Source organism: Brassica oleracea, chromosome C4 (genome assembly GCF_000695525.1).
Source record: "Brassica oleracea var. oleracea cultivar TO1000 chromosome C4, BOL, whole genome shotgun sequence".
NCBI classification, from domain to species: Eukaryota; Viridiplantae; Streptophyta; class Magnoliopsida; order Brassicales; family Brassicaceae; genus Brassica; species Brassica oleracea.
Genome location: NC_027751.1, coordinates 19790972 through 19805616, shown reverse-complemented (window position 1 = coordinate 19805616; position 14645 = coordinate 19790972). Strand labels below are relative to the sequence as shown.

Here is a 14645-nt window from a genome sequence, read left to right as displayed (position 1 = left end):
ACGTAGCGACCGAGCTCTTCCGAAACGTCGATACGACACAAATCCATACATTCTCGTCTACCCTTCGATGCTGTCTCCCGAATACCGTAGCAAACCCATTTCATGTTTTCCGCCATTCGAAGTCATCAATCAATCTTTACGATAAAAATCGCGGAAAGTTCGTTTTTATCGAAAGAAGTCGTAATATATGCTTCAAGTCGAAAGACGGCCCAAAGGGACCTAAGGCATGACTCGAAGCCCACCTTACGATTTCTTAACCAGCAGCCCGTAAACCGTGGGACGGTTTACGCTTGGTTCGCAAGGAAAGATAAATGCCAAGTTTCCGCAGATAAATGCGAAATTTTGAAGATATTTACGAAGATCGGGAAAAATGGAATATCTCAATTTTTTGGCTATGACGGCTTAAGGGCAGAAGGGGAAAAGCGTAAACCGGCCTAGGAGCGAGTATATAAGGAGTCCTAAGCGAGAGGCATGTGGGACAACTTTTTTGACTCAGAACTCTCGGCACTTAGAAAATCTGAGGCATTATTCTCGACATGCTCTGTTTCCATTACTGGCACCCGATTACCAGACGAACGTGCACAAGCATTTCACTCTCTTGGTTCACTCTTGAACTACGTTCGGCTTGATCCTCGAAAGGGGTACGTAGGCAGCCTTTCATAAGGTTCAGTCCGAAATCAATCAAAAACCTTTTCTGTATTTTCTTTGTCTTTTGTTATCGAGCTGCGAGTCAAATAGGTTTGAGCTTTTAGGCCGCCAGAACTAGGTAACTCGCTGACAGCCTTTGCGGCCAAAGCTTTTATGATCTCTTGTAATGATCACAACGCTCTCACGCGGACTCGAAATAAGATCTACTGTTTTCTCTAAACTCGTTTGTTATCTTTTCATGATTTCCGCATATATTTGGTCACTTGCCGTTGGCTCTCACAGAGATCCGGGACCTCTGGGAAACTAGGGTTCTCCTACTTTCCTAATTTAAACGGAAATCGACAGTGCGAATTTCGGTTCCCACAATTGTAAGGGAGACGGCTCCTCTTCTTGAACTTGATTTATCGTTGGATTTATATGCAGTATTATTCAGTTATCATGTCTGGTTCATCTTGTGTTATGGCTGAGTAGTCAGCTAGCTTGTCTAGGGTTCTACGGTGTTAATCGCAAGTCTAAACATAAATAAGTAAATCTATTGTGTCTTCGTTCATCTCAGCTCTTAATGCTAGCTTTAACCTGATCACTTACTGCTAGATCTTAGGTTTAATCTACTCATTAACCGTGTAGTAGTTTGCTTGATATTGAATGAACGAGCCGCACATCTCTAGTCAGCAAAAGTCGATACTAGAGTGCTCGGTGAACCTATCGGACTTGATCTCTATTACTTGTGATCGATCCTTGATCCAAACGACAGTTTTGGTATCAAGGTCGAACCACAAAGGGAACAGCACCACGACAATGGGTTGTTCTACTAAGAGTGATCTGTGTTCTAGATTGTGTTTTAAAGAGCTTGAATAAATGTTTAGTTGAGCTTGACACCCAATGAGAAACGCTAGATCGACTTATCTCTAATAATGAATTTTAATCATCTGAAATCATTTACTTTACTTGCGCGTCACAACTTAATGCACAACCCCATTTTTAGTTTTAGCTAAGTTGAAAACTTGTAAGAATAAACTGTAGACTGGTCCTCTGGATTGAATCTCAAATACTACAATTACCACTGTTAACTTGACAGTAGGAAATGTTCAGTTTAAGTGTATCAAGTTTGGCGCCGTTGCGACGGGGACCAGATATTTTACCTTTGTTTTTCAGTTCTATATTTAGTCTAAAACATCTAACTTGCTTTTCTCTCTTTGTTTCAGCTAATGATCCAGGTGCATTACCAGTAGACATACTCAGAACAACGCACAAGGACCATTATTCACGCTAAGTAACGAAGAGCTCGCAAGATTAGAAAGACAGAACCGTCAACAACTGCGTCCTACTAACACCACAATGGTTGATCACGGAGGCCAAGATGATCTCACTGCTGCAATGGCACTTATGCAACAACAGATGCAGCAGATGCAACAAACCATCAATGCACAAGAAGCTGCTCGCCAAGCAGCCGGCGACCTCACTGCTCAGCAAGTCGAGCAACAAGGCGCTCCCATCGGAGAGCGAAACCTTCCGCAAAACTTCCCCACCACTCGCTCCACCATCATCCCTCCTCCCTGCACTCGACAGGATTATGAAATCAAACCTGCTTTGATCAGCTTGGTATAGAAGAAAACGTTTAACGGTCTCGCGGCTAAAATCCCTTTGGACCACATCGAGAACTTCGAGAGAGTCTGCAATTTCTCTCGCGCGACCAGACTACGTCAAATGCACGTTGTTCCCATTCTCCTTGGAAGAGAAAGCAGCTCGTTGGCTTGACTCGCTCCCAACCGGTACGCTTACTCCAGACTACGTCAAATGCACGTTGTTCCCATTCTCCTTGGAAGAGAAAGCAGCTCGTTGGCTTGACTCGCTCCCAACCGGTACGCTTACTACATGGGAACAAGTCAGAGCAGCGTTCTTAAGCCACTTCTACACTAAGTCCAAAACCGCAGCTCTGAGGCATAAGATCTCGAATTTAAAGCGAAAGACCGACGAACCTTTCTATGATGCTTGGGAACGTTACAAGGAATATCGAAGGGAGTGCCCTCACCATGGGTTTGAGGATGACTATATACTGAAAGTGTTTTATGATGGAGTGAGCTATGAGTTTCCCAATGCTCTAGATTCTTCGAGCAATGGGGATTTCATGACCCAAAAAACACCTGGTGCATTCGCACTGATTGAAAATATGGCGTCCAGCTGCCTCAACAAGAACAAGGAGAATGATCACTCCAAAAACGTAAACAGCATAGACGACCTCGCGGCCAAGGTTGACCAGCTGTTGAAGGGTAATCAGAGCCAAGTGTTCATCATGGAGGAAGCTGCATCAGAGAACAATGTTTCAGACGCTACACCTGAAGGAGACAATACTGTGTATGATCAGCAAGAAGTGAGCTACGTTAATGGACAAGGATGGCAGTACAAAAACTACCACCCGAACCCCAACGTTAGGAACAATCCTCACCTCTTTGCGTATCCCAAGGCTGACAAACCAGTTGAAAACGCGCAGAACAGTCAAGGGCAGAACAGCGGCTATCAGAAACCATACCAGGGAAGAACATATGTCCTGAGCCAAGCGCAGTACAACCAGTTCCAGAACCAGAAACAGCAAACGGCTCAACAGACCACTCCTTCGCCAGCGATTGCTCTTCAAGACGAGATAAAGGGTCTAGCGATGATGATGCAGCAGTTGCTCCAGGGTCAGCAAATTCAAGGGAAAGCATTGAATCAAGTCACCACGGACATCAACTCCAGGATGAACCACATGTTCAATGACTTGAGTACCAAATATGATAACGTAGCTAGTCATATGCGCCAGATGGATGTTCAGATCGCGCAGACAGCCGAGAGCGTCAAGAGGCAGCAAGGTACTCTACCTGGAAAGACCGATAAAAACCCTAAGGAATGCAATGCCATAGCACTGAGGAGTGGAAGAACCCTACCGGATACAATTCCCAAGAAGCTGTCAGCAGCGGAAAAGGGTAAGCAAAAAGAGAGTGAGCAACCACGATCTGAACCACCCCCTTTGTCTGGCGAGGAACCGGAACAGTCTGCTGAGACTGATCCAACCCCTGTCGCTCAACCGGTTGAGCCAATTCCTCCACGCGAATACACCCCTAAGGTTCCATATCCTGTTCCGGAAAAGACATCTCGCAAGGATCGGGAGGAGACCAAGTGTAAAAAGTTGCTAGAGGATCTAACTATCAAGTTACCTCTTGTGGATGCGATCCAGATGATACCTTCTATGCGCAGCTTGATGAAAGGGTTGATCTATGGCAAGGTAACTGGAGACAGTGAACTATTGATGGTTTCAAAAGAGTGCACTGCGGTACTTCAGAACAAGCCGATTATGAAATTGGATGATCCAGGCAAGTTTGTTCTCTCCATACAAATTGGGAGAACCGTATTCACTTGTTCTCTATGTGATCTGTGTTCCAGCGTCAATCTCATGCCTTACTCCGTGGAAAAACGACTTGGCTTCACAGACTTCAAGCCGACAAGAATCTTCCTGGTGTTCGCCGATAGATCAGTCAAGTCACCGGTGGGTATTCTGGAAGACCTTCATGTCTGAGTGGGTAACAAGTTTGTTCCGACATATTTTGTGGTTCTGGAGGTTGAAGAAGAACCGAGAGATATACTCATCCTAGGTCGTCCTTTCATGTGCACAGCTGGTGCGATCATCGATGTTCGACAAGGAAGGATTGATCTTCACCTAGGAGACATTGCGATAAAGTTCGAAATGAACCAACTGCTGAAGAAACCGATGCTAGATGCGCAGACCTACACCGTTGAGGATAAAGTTCAGGCGCTTATCACTCAAGAAGGAATGATTGAGGAAATCCTGACCGACGATCCACTCAAGCTGGCCCTGATCCGTTCTAAGATAGAGCATAACATCATTAGCGTGGACGCGGATGGCTACAACAATATGCTTGACTCTGCCAAAAGCATGGAAAGGCTTGTCATCTATCTAAGTCTGGGGGAGAAAGACCAGAGCAATCAGAGAGATGCCACTGGAGTAGTCGCTTCGAAAGGCGCTACCAAGCCAAACATGCAACTCGACGATCCATGGAGCGAACTGAAAGCTCCAAAGATAGAGCTTAAATCACTCCCTACGGGGCTCAAGTACGCGTTCTTAGGGCCAAATTCCACTTATCCTGTTATTGTGAACACTGAACTGAACAATGTGGAAACAACTAAACTTTTCTGTGTGCTAAGAAAGTACCGTAAGGCATTAGGTTATTCTCTAGCTGACATTCATGGCATTTCACCTGATCTTTGCATGCATACAATACATCTAGAAGATGAATCGATGAATTCTATTGAACATCAGAGGAGGTTAAATCGAAATCTTAAAGATGTTGTAAAGAAAGAGATAATGAAACTTCTAGAGGCTGGTGTGATCTATGCCATCTCTGATAGTAATTGGGTTAGCTCTGTTCATGTAGTTCCTAAGAAAGGTGGAATAACTGTCATAACAAATGAGAGAAGAATGAATTGATCCCAACTCGAACAGTAACTGGACATCGCATGTGCTTTGATTTTCGCATATTGAATGTTGCGACTCGCAAAGATCACTTTCCACTACCTTTCATTGATCAGATGCTTGAACGATTGGCTAACCACCCATACTATTGCTTTTTAGATTGTTACTCAGGTTTCTTTCAGATCCCTATCCACCCAGATGATCAGGAGAAAACGACGTTCACATGCCCATATGGCACGTTTGCCTACAGGAGAATGCCATTCGGCTTGTGCACTGCTCCTGTGACCTTTCAACGTTGCATGATGTCTATTTTTACTGACCTGATTGAGGTCATAATGGAAATTTTCATGGATAACTTTAGTGTCTATGGAATCTCCTTTTATGTTTGCTTGAAAAAACTGTACAGGGTGTTGCAGCGATGCGAGGAGAAGGATCTAGTGCTAAACAGGGAGAAGTGCTACTTCATGGTCAAAGATGGGATTGTTCTCGGGCACAAGATCTCTGAGAAGGGGATCGAGGTCGACAAGGCAAAGATTGAGGTGATGATGAGCTTGCAACCCCCATCGTCAGTCAAGGGAATCATGAGTTTCTTAGGGCACGCTGGTGTTTACAGGAGGTTCAGCAAGGATTTCTCAATGATCGCAAGACCGCTCACGAGACTGCTCTGCAAGGACACCAAGTTCGAGTTTGATAGCGACTGCTTGACTGCCTTCCATACGATAAAAGGAGCCTTGATCAGTGTGCCGGTTGTTCAGCCTCCAGACTGGGACTTACCTTTTGAGATCATGACAGATGCGAGTGATTTCGTAGTAGGAGCAGTGTTGGGACAGAGAAACGATAAGAAACTGCATGTGATCTACTACGCGAGCAAAACGATGGATGAAGCCCAATGCCGATATGCCACAACCGAGAAGGAGCTTTTAGCCATTGTCTATGCCTTGGAGAAATTTAGGTCCTACCTAGTAGGTTCTAAAGTGATAGTGCACACAGACCACGCGGCTCTAAAGTGAGGTACTTGCTGACGAAGAAAGATGCCAAACCGCACCTGCTCCGATGGATCCTCCTACTACAGGAATTCGACCTTGAGATCAAGGACAAAAAAGGCATTGAGAATGGAGTCGCCGACCATTTGGCAAGAATGAAGATTGACGAAGAAACCGCTCTTGATGACAGTCTCCCTGAAGAACAAGTCTATGAGATTGGTCTGTATGCGGAAAACAGACGAGATACCCATGCCACACACTGTTTTGCTGATTGTTCCGCATAAAGTTTCTCTGATTGTTCCGCGGACTGTTCCGCAGACCAGGAACACTTTATTGCTGCTATAAAGAAGAGATATTCCCACCTACCTTGGTTCGCTGAGATAGCTAATTTTTTAACTGCATAGAAGGAACCAATTGAGTTTACTGGGAATGAGAAGTGGAAATTCCTGAGGGATGCAAAACTCTACTTTTGGTATGAATCGTTCTTGTATCGACACTGAAAGGATGGAGTGTTCCGACTATGTGTTCCAGAAGCTGAAATTCCAGAGATCCTGCATCACTGCCACGGTTCTTCTTACACCGGGCACTTTGCGGCATTCAAGACCGTCTCCAAGGTCTTGCAAGCCGGTTTCTGGTGGCCAACAATGTTCCGTGATGCACAAGCTTTCATCTCCAAGTGCAATTTGTGCCAAAGACAAGGGAACATTAGCAAGCGGAACGAGATGCCCCAGAATTTCATACTCGAGATCGAGGTGTTCGACTGTTGGGGGATCGAGTTCATGGGACCATTCCCACCATCGTATAAGAACGAGTACATTCTAGTGGTAGTGGATTATGTTTCCAAGTGGGTAGAGGCAATCGCCAGCCCCACCAATGACGCACGGGTTGTAACCAAAATGTTTAAAACCATCATCTTTCCATGGTTTGGAGTACCTAGAGTGGTCATAAGCGATTGAGGCACTCACTTCATCAACAAGGTTTTCCAAGGCCTCTTGAAGAAGAACGGTGTCAAGTATAAAGTTGCTACAGCGTACCATCCTCAAACAAGTGGCCAAGTGGAAGTGTCTAATAGAGAGATCAAGAGCATCCTGCAGAAAACAGTCGGAACTACACGCAAGGACTGGTCTCTAAAATTAGATGATGCGCTATGGGCTTACAGAACAGCCTACAAAACGCCACTAGGGACCACTCCATATCATCTGGTCTATGGTAAAGCTTGTCACCTCCCTGTGGAACTCGAGTACAAGGCGGCATGGGCTGTCAAGCTACTCATCTACGATATCAAATCATCCAAGGAGAGGCGTTCCAGCCAGATTCACGAACTCGAGGAGATCAGGAACCTGGCTTATGAGAGCACGAAAATCTACAAGGAAAAGACCAAAGCCTATCATGACAAGCGGATCATCAGCAGAAGCTTTGAACCGAATGATCGAGTCTTGCTTTTCAACTCCAGCCTGAAACTGTTCCCTGGGAAGTTGAAGTCCAGATGGTCAGGTCCGTTCACTATCAGGGAAGTTAGACCATATGGAGCGGTGGTGTTACTAGATCCGAATGGCGGAGAGTTCATTGTTAATGATCAGCTTCCAAAGCCATATCTTGCTGAAACAATAATCGCAGAAGGTGAAGAAATTCCCTTAGGTGATCCCTCCTCAGCCTAATAGGCTAATCAAGTCAAGCTAGTGACTTTAACCAAACGCTTGGTGGGAGGCAACCCACTGGTGAGTACATATTTATTTTCTTTTCGTTTTTAAATTTTTAGGAACTAACTTGCTGATTAAAAACAAGAAAACCCGAACTCTTCAGTCGGAACAACCTAAGGACTGTTCCCGTTGCGGAACAACCCAATGCCTGTTCCCCAAGTAAGTGTTTCGGACCAAAAATAAAAAAATAAAAAATAAATAGAAGAGGAAGCGGTTTAGGGTTTTGCCTATTTAAGGCCCAACTCTCTCCACTTCCCCACTTCCCCAACTCGCCGCAAACTCATCCCCTTAAGGAAAGAACCCTAATCAAATCTCTTTAAACTCCATTCGATTTTCAGATTTTTGGTTCTAACTCTTTGGGTTTTCGAGTCCAAACTTTGTTTTTGCAGTCCTCTCTCTCTCAATCGAACAAGGTAATGAATCGAACTCTCTCACAATCGGACATGCAATTCGCGATTTGTGGTTCCCTCCTTTCTCATCTTCTAATCGCTTTAACCAATATTTGTTGGCAACATTTCTTGAATGAATACATCTTACGATTGCTAGAATGATAGAGGAATTAAAAGTAGGAATGAACTTGAACTGCCTTGTTTAGAGTTTTGATTGAGAATCGCGACTTGATACCACACAAATTACCCTAAGGAGTGAATTACTCTCTCAAATAAGAGGTTCAGTTGTAGTACTTAGGGATCGAATCCACAAGGAGCTAGGGAACCTATTAAATCTAGTCAGGTTATTAATTATAGGTGTTTGTTGTTTTATGGGTTTAAAAGTAAATAGCAATCCTACTTGAGCAAGGCTATTGCTTGACTAACAAGATGATTGGGGGTGTAACTTTATTGGAAGATATTAGATGCAGGGTTTCTATTCAGGTATTGGAGATTATAATCCTATAGATGCCTAACAGTTGCATGCATGATATATTAGAGCTCAACTCCTTAATCACAGTGATTAGCGATGGCAATGTAACTAGATCTTGGATCTCAACTGTCGTTTTTTGATCACAAGAAAGTGTCAATCGATGATCCTATAGGGATATTGATCGATACACATTTCGTAATATCGATCGATTGTCAAATGACAATATCGATCGATAGCTTCTAGTTAAGCCCTAGGCGCAGGTTGATAATGCTCACTAGTCTCCTAGATAAGCGGTTAGCTCTCTCTAGAAGTCCTAGCATGACATATTAGATTCGGGACAGGATGATCAAGGATGCTTGACACATGCAAATTCCTAGGTTCAATATTCTAGTTAACAAGGCTAGAACAAGCATTAAGAACAATCAATCAACGAATATCACAACTAAGCAATTCTATAGTTGGGGCTAATCCCTCTAACCTATTTGAACCCTGAATCTAACAAGTAAACTACTCAGACATAGCTAAGCAATTCATGACACAAAATATAGATAAAAACTGCATAGAATAGAATAGATGAATCAATGGAGTTCCAATCACAAATCTCTCTATGATCTTCTCTCCTGAAAATCTCTCTCCCTCTTGCTGAAAGTAAGAATACAATGATGGTTAAAAAACTCTATGCCTCCTAACACTTAGGCAAGTATATAACTATTAGGTTAAAAACTCGTCAGGGGTAATCTTGTAATGAAGCCTTGGGTTTAAAGTCGGGTGGAACCAAGTCGCGCTGGAACCATGACATCGATTGATGGTACAGGATGTACATCAATCGATCATAATCTTCAATCGTCGAGGCTTCTCTTATGTATCGATCGACGGCATTGGGTGTGCATCGATCGATTGCTTCTTCTGCATATTGTGGGAACCGAATTTCGCACTGTCAATTTCCGTTTAAATAAGGAAACTAGGAAAACCCTAATTTCCCAGAGGTCGCAGATATCTGCTAATACCACACGCCAAGCAATCAGAACACAAGAATAACAACGATAAAGTATAAGAAATAGAAAAGAGAGCAAAGTAGATCTTATTCCGAATTCGCGTTTGGGCTTTACAATAAGGTAAGAGCCTGGGCTACGAGAGCTGTTGGCGAGATTCCTAGTTCTAAAACCCTAAGACAGCAATAACCTAGTTGAATCGCAGCTCGAATAACAAAAACGGAAATATGCCTAATTGCTCTAATTGCTAAGTTTGCTCTCCAAAAATTCCTCCCATGCTTCTAGCCTATGACTCCTTATATACTGGCACCTAGGCCGGTTTGCGCTTTTCCTCTTCTGCCCTTAAGCCGTCATAGCATAAAAATGAAGATATTCCTTTTTTTCCGATTCCCGTAATTATCTTCAAAATTCGTATTTATCCGCGGAAACTTGACATTTATCTTTCCTTGCGAACCAAGCGTAAACCATCATGCGGCTTACGGGCTGCTGGTTAAGAAATCGTAAGTTGGGCCTCGAGTCATGCCTTAGGTCCCTTTGGGCCGTCTTCAGACTCGAAGCGTTTATTACGGCTTCGAACTTCCGCGGTTTTTACCGTAAAATTTGATCGACGACTTAGAATGGCGGGAAACATGAAATGGGTTCGCTACGGTCTTTGGGAGATAGCATCGAAGGGTAGACGAGAATGCATGGACTAATTGTCGTATCGATGTTTCGGAACAGCTCGGTCGCTACGTAGCGATCGATCGGAACGGACGCTCGGTCGCTACGTAGCGACCGAGCTTCGGCTTGGGCTCGNTAGAATCGTGGATTTCTAGTGAGATTCTAACTTGCGGTATGGCGAGTTCGGATGAGATTGGTGTATTTGGGCGAAGTTCGTGTCCGAAAATCCGCAAGTAAATAGTAATTTCTCTTGCCTATAAGAAGGGAGGTAACTTCTTCACAACCTTTACACTTACTCATTCTCATAGAGAGGTCTCTTGAAAAATTTCTTTTTTTTTTCTCTCTACCCTTTTCTTCTTGATTCTTAAAAGGAAAATACGAAATGTCGAGGAAGAAAAGGAGTTCGAAGAAAGGGTCCTTGCCCGCGAACGTTCCAGGTCCTTCCCCGCGAACGTTTCTGAAGAGCTCTGTTTGCCAAAGATAGAATTTGTTCCTCATTCGGTAAACCCGGCCGAGAACGAGGCATGGTGGGTGGTGTGTTATGGTTGAATCACGCCTCCCAAAGAGAAATCGTTCCCGGTCATGAACCGTTGCCCGGTCGAGGAAGGTGCACCAAGTAGGAGTACTAGCGAATTCCTCGAGGTCATGCGGTCGTTCTACCATATTTCGGATGCGGTGGAGTTCAGGGTTCCTCGTCAAGGAGAGCGCACTAGAAGTCCCCCGGAGGGTTACTTTACTTGTTACGAAGCATTCGTAGTGCGTTGTCGTTTGTGGTTCCCGATTCTCGAAATTATCGTCCGTGTGTTGGATCGTTTTGAGGTGGCGATAAGCCAACTGAATCCCCTTGGCATCCAGCACCTCATTGGAGGCCTGATCCTGAGCTATGAGCATGGTCTCTCTCTTACCGTCGATCATTTCTAAGCGCTTCTTAGGTTGCAGATCATCAAGGATACGGACTAGTACATGCTGGTCCCTCGGAACTTCATGTTAGTGGTTAAGGGGTTTACTTCTAACTTCAACTCGTGGAAGAAGTTTTTCTTTTTCGTTGGTGTGGACGCTGCGTCTGTCGAGAAGAGTTGTATCCCATTGTTCCGGAGGTTGCCGAACGATCGTCCCTTCATCAATCCCCTTGCTCTGTTTCCTGAGGACATTATCGCGGTAAGGGATCTACTCAGGAATGGTCCTTTCTTCTGGACTTCCTTTACGCCGAAGAGAGTTCGAAAGGCGTTGAGGTTTGTGTATCCTAGTCCTGCTTTGGGCGGGGAAACATGGAGTGATTCCGAGCCTGATGACCAAGGTCCCGACGCTGTTCCCGCGGTTGCGACAGGGCTGAATTCTTCGAAGGGGAAAGATATTGACCTTGGTGACCTGGAGTTTTTGGTGGACGATTGCATGCATCCAGGATGGGATCCGGACCTAGCTTTCGGCGATGGAAGCGGTACGAGCGACGTCCCTATTCTGGACTTTGATGATTTCTTTGTTGTTCTTCCCTCGGGCTTCGATGCTCCTCCGTCCACGAACGAGTCGGGGAGGCCAAAAGTCGTCGCGGAAGGATTTCGTATCATCAACGGGGTATAGGCTTTAAGAATTTTGGCGATCGTTTCAAGTGTATATATATATTATTATTTTTTGCTTACAGCGTGTCAATCGGTTTTACAGGGCTTGAACTTGCTTGGATCGGCCATTGAGGCGAGCCATAGAGAAGCCATGATCTATCGCTTTAAGCGGAGAAGGCGGAAAAAGATCTTGCTCGCATGCAAGACGAGATGTTGGCGCGAGATGCTCAACTCGCTCGTGATCATGCGAGGACTGTTCGTAGGGTGGAACGGAAGGGCAATGGGAGATTGTCGAGGTGATGAAGACTCGCGCCTCTCAATTCCAGGTCGAGTACGGGAACCTCAAGGAAGCTTTCAACTCGCTGGGCGACTTCTGTGAGTGTCGCGGTTCAGTTGGGAGCCTTTGGAAGACACGGGCGGATGACTACGTTTTCGAGAGGGAGATGGAGTTAATGAAGAGCGGCATGAATGATCATGCTCACGCTGAGACGCTCATTTCTCCGATCGACGGGAGGATTCATGGATTCTGGGATCCCATCCCGGTTTCTCCTGATACCGTTGACACCACGACCGAGTTTGCTGGTGACGATGAGGAAGTGAACTATCCCGCGGATGCATTCGGAGCTTCCTTGTCCGGGAATTTTAACTTTGATCTGTGAGAGGTGAGTGTTTGACGGGAAGAAGTTTTTCCCTTATCTAGTATTTTGCGGCCAAATGAGGCCTTCGTTCATATATGTCCGGCCGAGTGTGGCCTTCGAACTTTGTATGGGCCTGTTTTGGCCGCTTTTATTTTTATCGGGACTGGCCGTTGGTGGCTTTGAACCCCTACCGCTATGCGGTTTATATATATAATGGATGTTTGTTTGAGTTACTTTGTTTCGAGTGGGTTTGAAATAGACATGAGTTGTCTTCTCATATTTAACTTCGTTGAGACGTTCAATCTTTTGGTTTGTTCGAGACGTGAGTTTTCGTAAAAATTATTTATTCTTACGAACTTTCGGGAACGTTATATACGGATGGAGAGACATGTTTTAAGATCTCGTATCATTTTTTAGATATCATGTCTTGAGATGTTATAGACCAGTGTGTTGGGTTTAGGGCAAGACCGAGGTTTACTTTCGGTTTTAAGGTTTATGCGGTGACTGGCCGTCTATCGATTTTGCTGTTGCGATTTAAACTGATTCGTACCGATTTAAAGTCCCCGATAGGTTCTCGGCTTGTATGACTTGTATGGTACGAATCGAGCATCTCTTCGGAGACAATTTTTAAGCCAACCGGAAGTGCTGGACCAAAATTTCGGGTTTCTTTTATAGCGCTATTATCCTTGTGTCGGATGTACGAAAGTCATCTTCGTAAGATGGCTATGTCTGTTTAGGGCGTTCGAGAGTTCGATGTGATCAGCACATGATGTGTTCAAAGGGGCCAATCAACGAACGGAGTGTAAGGTTTTTTTGGTCGCGTTCGGACAATTTGTTTGCATCGTCTCGACTTTTAACTTGGCGACGTCTCGCAGTTATTTCGAAGACTATACGTATATTTTCGGTGCTGTAGAGGGATTGTTTTGCGATTTTGAGCCGTATGAGGCTGCTGACAAGAATCTTAACGTTTGTAGATTTTCTAAGAGTGTTCTGAGACTTTTGTGTTAATTGAAGCGCAAGTGTCTTAAAAAGGAGCGACGCATATTGTAGTAAAAAAATTCAAAATCTCTAAAAAAACTCGATTACAATAACGCATATTTTCCTATGTGGGAGTATACGAGTATACGCACCCACTACCCCCCCCCCCCCTTTTTAGAGAGGGGGATAGCTGAACTCGTCTTTCGACGAGCTGCCTATGTACCTCTTTCAAGGATCAAGCCATCTCGTAGTTCTATTTAATGCCGCGAGCGTTTTTACTCGGCGATTGTCGCCGTGCTGACCGCCTTGATCGTGGTGACCGTGGCCTGGTCAGCATTCTGTTCCGGATGTTCCGGTTGAGTCGTAGTGTCGGCTTCGGACTCGTGTTGAGTTTCGACACCCGAAGCGTTTGCGTCAGCAGACGATGTTAAATCGTCTTTTCTTGAAACGTTTTTGGCCGAAGATTTATCTATCTTTGTGCGCTTACGATTTACCGTTGCAGAGGACGTCATCTTCCTTAACTTGTGCTCCACGAGGAAGCATAGTCCAGACTGTTTCGGACATCCCTAGATAGCTGCGACTCCGTTTGGGGTCGGGAATTTGACACCCAGGTGGTACGTTGATGAAACGGCTTGCATGGTGTTTAGCCATGGGGTTCCCATGATCACGTTGTAGATGGCAGAATGATCGACCACCGCGAATTCGACGATTTTCGTGTTCTCCTTGGCCATGACTGGCAGCTGGATTGACCCAAGGGCATCGATACTTCACCTGAAAAACCCGTGAGCGGTTTCGGCGTTGGAGTTACTTCTCCCAGTTTGATGCTCATCCGATTGAGAGTGTCGCGGAAGATTACATTGACCGTGAATGAGTACTCTTCCGACTTCCAGATCTCGTATGACGAGATCTATGATGAGCGGATCGCAGTGAGGTTGATCGATCCCGCCGGCTTCCTCCTTCGTGAAGGTGATTGAGCAATTCTGATCATCTCGGGTAGGAGACCATATAGGCCAGTTTGCACTTGACTCCGCCTTCCGCTGGAAAGCCTTGATGGCCGAAACCGTATCGTTGCAGAATTGTGATCCTCCAACGATCATGTTAACTCTGTGACGATTGTTATCGTTCCCCTTGTCGTCCGGCCTTCTGCCGCGTTTATCCCCA

The 14645-nt window shown here is 45.0% G+C and overlaps 1 pseudogene; it reads left to right on the top strand.

Annotated features, from left to right (window-relative positions):
- Nucleotides 1-1986: 1986 nt before the first annotated feature.
- Nucleotides 1987-7757, top strand: LOC106338333 (annotated as a pseudogene).
- Nucleotides 7758-14645: the final 6888 nt, after the last annotated feature.